Here is a 7,810-nt window from a genome sequence, read left to right on the forward strand (position 1 = left end):
CGCCTTACAAAAAAATGTTTCTCCATTGACAGTCCATGTTAATTCATGGCGGTATTTTATGGTGATAGGAAGACGTTCGGTGACTTGATGAGAGGTATCAGTAGCTTCCCGATGCTTAATTCATGCACTTATTACCAGTGCGCAATACAGAAGCTCTGTGGCATGAAATAAAATTAACTTGAATCACCTCAGAGTGCACCTGCGCGAGAAACTGCAAGGAAAGTATGTTAGTTTGTTTGTTTGACTAACGTTACCTAGCCAACTAGTTAACTACATAAGCTAGCTATAACCTAAAAACTCTACTAACATCATTTAGATCTATAATATTGCTGCCACAATTGTAACGGCAATTAGTTACCCAATATCCACAAGTATGTTGATGACAGAAACATGGTTAACTAACGTTACTAGTCTAGCAAGTTAGCTAGCTAGTTCATTTGGAACTGTATCAAGTGCAAGCAAGATGGTTACATTTATCCGTCTTCGATTATATTTTTTCTTTCTCAGATGAGTTTGAAATTGAAATATTTCCAGCCACAGCAGTGAAAGAGAAAGAGGGAGCAGGGACAAGAGCATCAGCTAATGTTAACTTAGCTAGCTAATGTGAAATCAGCCTGAATTAAATTAAACTTTCTTTAGTTAGCTAACTCTTTAAAAGCTTAAGCTATCATTTTTATAACAAGTGTATGGCTTACTTTACTAGACAGAGAAGAGGCATAATCCGGGGAGTGAGGTAGGGATATATGAGGGACAGAATGGAGCAGAGGAGAGAGCCAAGAGGGGAGATGGAACGAGAAAATGAGAGAGGAGAGCAGGGTGGAACAGAGGAAAGGCGAGAGCCAGGAGGGGAGATGGAAGGAGAAAAGGAGAGAGGAGAGCAGAGTGGAACAGAGGAAAGGCGAGAGCCAGGAGGGGAGATGGAAGGAGAAAAGGAGAGAGGAGAGCAGAGGGAAGGAGTTGATAAAAGGAGAGGAGCGAGTAGTAAGGCCAAGAGTGCACCACCGGCAATCCGGATGGGACCCAAAGTGGCTTAAAATTGACAGACTGAAGCCGTGGCTATATAATACACCATATTGTTAGTCATATTTCCTTTAATTAGGCTAAGGGCTAAAAATGTTTCTGCATATTTAGACTGTACTAGTCTGTAGCATTATGTGTAGTGTTGTAATGCTTGCTATCTGTAATAGGTATTGCTCCAGCTACCAGTAATTCCACTAAACTACACTCTACATAACTACAGCTGGACTATATTAACCAGCACCCAGGGACAGAGCACCACATGGAAAGTATGAGGGCTCATGCAATGCTGGCCAAAGGTAAAGATTGTTCTATTGGATCCTTCCATTTCTCAAAATGTCTTCTAATGTAAAAGATGTCTCAGGTTGTGCAATAATCGTGGCTCAATAATAACACATTATGCCTGTTGCTGTTCACAGGTTCCTCAGTCATGGTTGCATCTAGCCAAGCACAGTGCTTGAGCACGAGGCCGTCATTGGGGGTTTTAAATGTCTGCGCCATCTAACAAAGCGGGAGCAGGCCCATCACAGAAACTTCCCAGAACTGCTGGACCTTGCTGAATTGCTGGGTTGCTTGTGACTATTTCACAAAGCTCAAGGTGAATGACTGCTCCACAATTCTGTGTTTTTGCTCATGTTTTCTTCACTTGATATTTAAATGTCACCAGACTTATTTCACATTGTTCTCATTTACTTAAAGATTGACAAGAACACAAACTACAGGTCCTACATAATAGTGGACGAAATGTTGAAGATTCTGGCTAAACTTGTGGAGGAGCCTATCCTCAATGTCATGACATCCAGACATCTGTAGCCATTGGCCTGGACGCTGATGAAACTACAGATATGGCAACTAATAAGCAGCTGGATTTACATGTCAGGTATTATTTCAAGAATAGTTACAAAATTATTTTTAATAGTAATATTCTACAGTCACATGACTTATAATGTGTGTGGATTTTTTAAATGTTTTCCAGATACATGGACCAAGAGGTTCAACTTTACAACCAGTTCCTGGACCTGGTGTCAGTCCCTGATGGCAAGGCAGACACTCCTGCCATCAAGGAGGTGCTGCACATCAGAAAGATACCAACAGAGAGATTGTACGGCTTGGGCACTGATAGAGCTGCAGTGATGACTGGTATGGACACAACACAAGGTCTTAGAATTAAATGATTATTATTATTATTTACAGTAGGTCTTGTGATACAAATCATTTTCCTCGTCTTCGAACACGACAACATAGTGGTGTGGCAAAACAGCTAAAGGATGCCTTCCTGTGGATGGCGTCTGTGGCTTGTGCAGCCCACCGCCTTGTTCTGGCCTGTAAAGATGCATCAGCTGAGGTCTCCTATATGGACACTTTCAAGGAGCACCTGCAGCAGCTTCATAGTTAATTTGCCAAAAGCAGTAACAAGACAGAAGTCTTAAAAGCTGCTTCAGCGACCCTGGGCCTTCAGTACTTAAAAGTTAAGGTAAGATTATGCATCACATTTCTTCACTTGGCTAGTCTGGTCTCCTCTTGTTTACCTACTGCATCTACACTCAAAATAAATGTATTTTGTAGGAAGTAAAGAATGTTCGCTGACTGTCCCAGCACCTGGCCGTGGCTAATCTTCAGCGAAACCTCAGCGCAGTGTTGGCTGCATAGTTTGAGGAGGTGGAGGTGAACCGGTGCCCAACTGCTTAGGGCCACTATGCGTTCTGTGCCACGTACAGGTAGGCCTAAATGTATTATAGATTATAGTGGACTCCAAATTAAATAAATGTACTATGTTGCTATTACTGCTTTCAGTGTCTCAAAACTCTTATTTGAATGGTCCACCGTGTGGCTTTTAAAACCTGTTTTGTACTGTCAATTGATGTATCATTGTGGAGTGAAACACTTTTTTTAACTCTACAGATTTGTGGCAGCACTTTACCTGCAGGCGGACGTGCTGCCTCGCCTGACGTGGCTTTCAAAAGTATTCCAAAAGGAGGATGTAAACTTCCAGGCCATAAAAGAGCGGGTACATTATTTTCTATCTTCATGTTCAAATGTGTGCAAATGTCTCAGTTTAACAGCACGACTCAATTAAATATTTAAGAACTACTGACACTTCATTATAACTTCAAGCAAAATAACTCGTGTTGTAGGTCCCTGTGACAATGGCATCACTCCTTGCTATAAAACAATTCTGATGATTCCCAACCCCCTGGGGTCATTTCTGAGCCAACTCCACCAGGACCTCTATGACCCAATGGGTCTGGGGGCATTCAACATCAGGGAGAGGGAGAGGCCAGGTGGAGAAGACCAAGACCAGGGAGCAGTTCTGGGCTTGTTTCAGAGAGGAGGTAAGAACATTTGTTTTCAAATGCTGTGATGAAACCAATGTTACATCATGGGTGTTGGATAAACTAAAACAAACAGCTATTAATCATTTATTGTCTGTTTTGTGCTGTAATCAGGTCATGGATCCATATCTTGTTAGCCTCCAGGACAGCCTAGACCGGAGGTTCCAACACCTGGAGATTCTGGGGACCTTCAGTGTGTTGGGACCTTAGGCTGTGTTCTCTAGTGAGAGGATAAACACCTTTTAACCTGGACCTCCTCTCCAGGCAGTTCTTGCAAGCGCCAGAGGCTGCTGTGCTGCAAGAGTGGCACTCTCACAAGCAACATGTGCTAGTTGGAGCATTCAAGGTATGGCATGAGTGTGACAATCTTTTGAAGATAACGTTTTAGGCTAGTGTTGGCCAACCCTATTTCCTGTTGAACTACCACTCTGTTGGCTCTTCTATAATGCTGTACGTCTTTTAGTGTTTCATGTATTTCAGAGGTTGGACCAGCTGACGACAATGACAAAGCTGGCCTCGCAGTTTGATGAATGGGGGCAGCTCTACCCCTGCTTTAGCCAGCTGGCAGCAATCGGACTGACTATACAGTCATGGCCAAAAGTTTTGAGAATTACACAAATATACATTTTCACAAAGTCTGCTGCCTCAGTTTGTATGATGGCAATTTGCATATACTCTAGAATGTTATGAAGAGTGATAAGATGAATTGCAAAGTCCCTCTTTGCCATGCAAATGAACTGAATCCCCAAAAAACATTTCCACTACATATCAGCCCTGCCACAAATGGACCACCTGACATCATGTCAGTGATTCTCTCGTTAACACAGGTGTGAGTGTTGATGAGGACAAGGCTGGAGATCACTCTGTCATGCTGATTGAGTTCGAATAACAGACTGGAAACTTCAAAAGGAGGGTGGTGCTTGGAATCATTGTTCTTCCTCTGTCATCAATGGTTACCTGCAAGGAAACATGTGCCGTCATCATTGCTTTGCACAATAAGGGCTTCACAGGCAGGATATTGCTGCCAGTAAGGTTGCACCTAAATCAACCATTTATCGGATCATCAAGAACTTCAAGGAGAGCGGTTCAATTGTTGTGAAGAAGGCTTCAGGGCGCCCAAGAAAGTCCAGCAAGCGCCAGGACTGTCTCCTAAAGTTGATTCAGCTGCGGGATCGGGGAACCACCAGTACAGAGCTTGCTCAGGAATGGCAGCAGGCAGGTGTGAGTGCATCTGCACGCACAGTGAGGCAAAAACTTTTGGAGGATGGCCTGGTGTCAAGAAGGGCAGCAAAGAAGCCACTTCTCTCCAGGAAAAACATCAGGGACAGACTGATATTCTGCAAAAGGTACAGGGATTGGACTGCTGAGGACTGGGGTAAAGTCATTTTCTCTTTCCGATTGTTTGGGGCATTCGGAAAAAAGCTTGTCCGGAGAAGACAAGGTGAGCGCTACCATCAGTCCTGTGTCATGCCAACAGTAAAGCATCCTGAGACCATTCATGTGTGAGGTTGCTTCTCAGCCAAGGGAGTGGGCTCACTCACAATTATGCCTAAGAACACAGCCATGAATAAAGAATGGTACCAACACATCCTCTGAGAGCAACTTCTCCCAAACATCCAGGAACAGTTTGGTGACGAACAATGCCGTTTCCAGCATGATGGAGCACCTTGCCATAAGGCAAAAGTGATAACTAAGTGGCTCGGGGAACAACACATCGGTATTTTGGGTCCAAGGCCAGGAAACTCCCCAGACCTTAATCCCATTGAGAGCTTGTGGTCAATCCTCAAGAGGCGGGTGGACAAACAAAACCCCACAAATGCTGACAAATTCCAAGCATTGATTATGCAAGAATGGGCTGCCATCAGTCAGGATGTGGTCCAGAAGTTAATTGACAGCATGCCTGGGCGGATCGCAGAGGTCTTGAAAAAGAAGGGTCAACACAAAACAGACTTAAGGAACAGAGTGCAGGGAGAGCATCTAGCCGCCTGCATGCGGCTCTCCATCAACGGCCTCCCATCAAGGAGCTCAATTACAGGAGGGCGTTGGAAATCTTTTTCCAAAAGCCCAGAATAATAAAGTGCTCTGACCAAGACTGTAAACTACGTCAGAACTAGGTTTTTGTCAGAACCTTGAAAGAGATTTCCAACGTCCTCCTTTTGGTATGAACATGAGTGGGCTCTCATGAGTGGGCTCTTAGTGAGCTCTCATTCTTGTTCAATCAAATGTTCCTCTGTTCATTTTGTCAAGATGATAAACTTTTTTATTTCGGAAAGACGGTCTCTGTTGTGTTTCTTTAGATAGCTGCAGCACTCAACCTTAAATTGCATCTTGTATACTATAATAATTTTACCAATACGTTATTGAGCTCATTTCTGGGGGTGGAAATTATATTTCAGATGGTTTATTAGAATTATTTTCCTTAAAAAAAAATCACCAGATCCAAACTTTTCAGTACTTATTTGAACCCCCCCAGCTAACTTTTCCCCCACAGCTAACACATTTTCCAGAAGAAACACTGCAGTACGTCCAACCGGCCTCACAGCCTCAGACCACGTGTATAGTGTTGTGCCTGGCGAGCAGTTTGTTGATGTCAAAGTTGTGAACATCGTGCCCCATGGTGGGGTTATGGTATGGGCAGGCATAAACTATAGACAACGAACACAATTGCATTTTATCTATGCCAATTTGAATGTAGAGATACCGTGACAAGATCCTGAGGCCCATTGTTGTGCCGTTCATCCACTGACATCACCATGTTTTTTTATTTGACCTTTATTTAACTCGGCAAGTCAGTTAAGAACAAATTATGATTTTCAATTATGGCCTAGGAACACTGGGTTAACTGCCTTGTTTAAGTGCAGAACAACAGATTTTTATCTTGTCAGCTCGGGGATTCGATCTTGCAACCTTTTGGTTATTAGTCCAATGCTCTAACCACTAGGCTACCTTCAGCATGATACACTGCCCCATATTGCAAGGATCTTTACACAATTCCTGGAAGCTGAAGTTGTTCCACGGCCTGCATACACACCAGACGTCACAGATTGAGCATGTTTGGGACCTTCTGGATTTACGTGTACAACAGCGTGTTCCAATTCCCGCCAATATCCAGCAACTTCGCATTACCATTGAAAAGGAGTGAGACAACATTCCACAGGCCACAATCAACAGCCTGATCAACTCTATACGAAGGAGATGTCTCGCTGCATGACACAAATGGTATTCCCCAATATATTTTCTGGTTTGATGATCCACGCCCCCACCTTTAAGGTATTTGTGACCAACAGATTCATATCTGTATTCCCAGTCATGTAAATCCATAGATTAGGGCCTAATTAATTCATTTCAATTGACTGATTTCCTTATATGAACTGACTGTAAAATCTTTGAAATTGTTGCATGTTGCATTTATTTTTGTTCAATATATTTGATGATTTATTGATGTTTAATTACTTAGCAAGTGAATAGCAAGAGGCTATTTATCTACCACCGTCTGACCTCTGAGTCTATGGCTAAATTGACAAATGTTCGAGGCTTCATTGCGGGAAGGTCATTTGAATGACTTCAGTATACTCTACAGTGCCCTACTTTTATTTAAATACAATAGACAGGAACAGGAGCACGAGAACGATTATACTCTCTCAACCCAAATGGAGTCAGTTCCTTCAGTACACACACAGGTAGGCAGAGCATGTTTTGGTCATCAATACCTCTTGATTGATTCCTACATCAAAACTCAGGTGTAACGTCGACACAGGGAGTAAGGAAGCAGGTGCTCTTAGTGCGTTTAATATTAATGAACATACAAAACAAGAGAAACGTCTGACAGGAAAGATAACCAATACTGGCTGATAACCGATAACAAAAGAATGCTATATAAAGGGTAAGTAATCAGGGAGTAATGAAGTTCAGGTTGTGACTGATGAGATGCAGGAGTGTGTAAAGATTGGTTGCCAGGACCAATGGTTAGTAGACCACTGACGTAGAGCACGAGGAGCGGGCCAGTCCAGACGGCGAAGGTGGAATTCTCGGGTGAGGTTGGGATCTAGGTCGTCCACCGGAACCCTGCACCACTCCTTTGGTCCGTACCCCTCCCAATCCACCAGGTACTGGAGCCAACCCCCATGATGTTGGGAGTCCAGGACTGATCTGGCGGCATAGGTGGGGCTCCCCTCGATGTCCAAGGGAGGCAGAGGGGTGTCGTGGGGGACGGCGTCAGCCAGGGGACCAGGAACCACCGGCCTGAGGGAAACATGAAAAGGATGGTGAGATCCGGTAGTTAGTGGGAGTTGTAATCTGTAAGTTAGCTCGTTGACCCTCGGGAGGACCTTGAACGGCCCCACAAACCAGGGACTCAGCTTCTTACAGGACAGGCGGAGAGGGAGGTGAGGCTGACCGTGATCCCCAGCTTCTCCATGAAAGCCTTCCATACACGTGATGTGAATTGGAGGCCACGATCG

Source organism: Oncorhynchus nerka, linkage group LG20 (genome assembly GCF_034236695.1).
Source record: "Oncorhynchus nerka isolate Pitt River linkage group LG20, Oner_Uvic_2.0, whole genome shotgun sequence".
NCBI lineage: Eukaryota > Metazoa > Chordata > Actinopteri > Salmoniformes > Salmonidae > Oncorhynchus > Oncorhynchus nerka.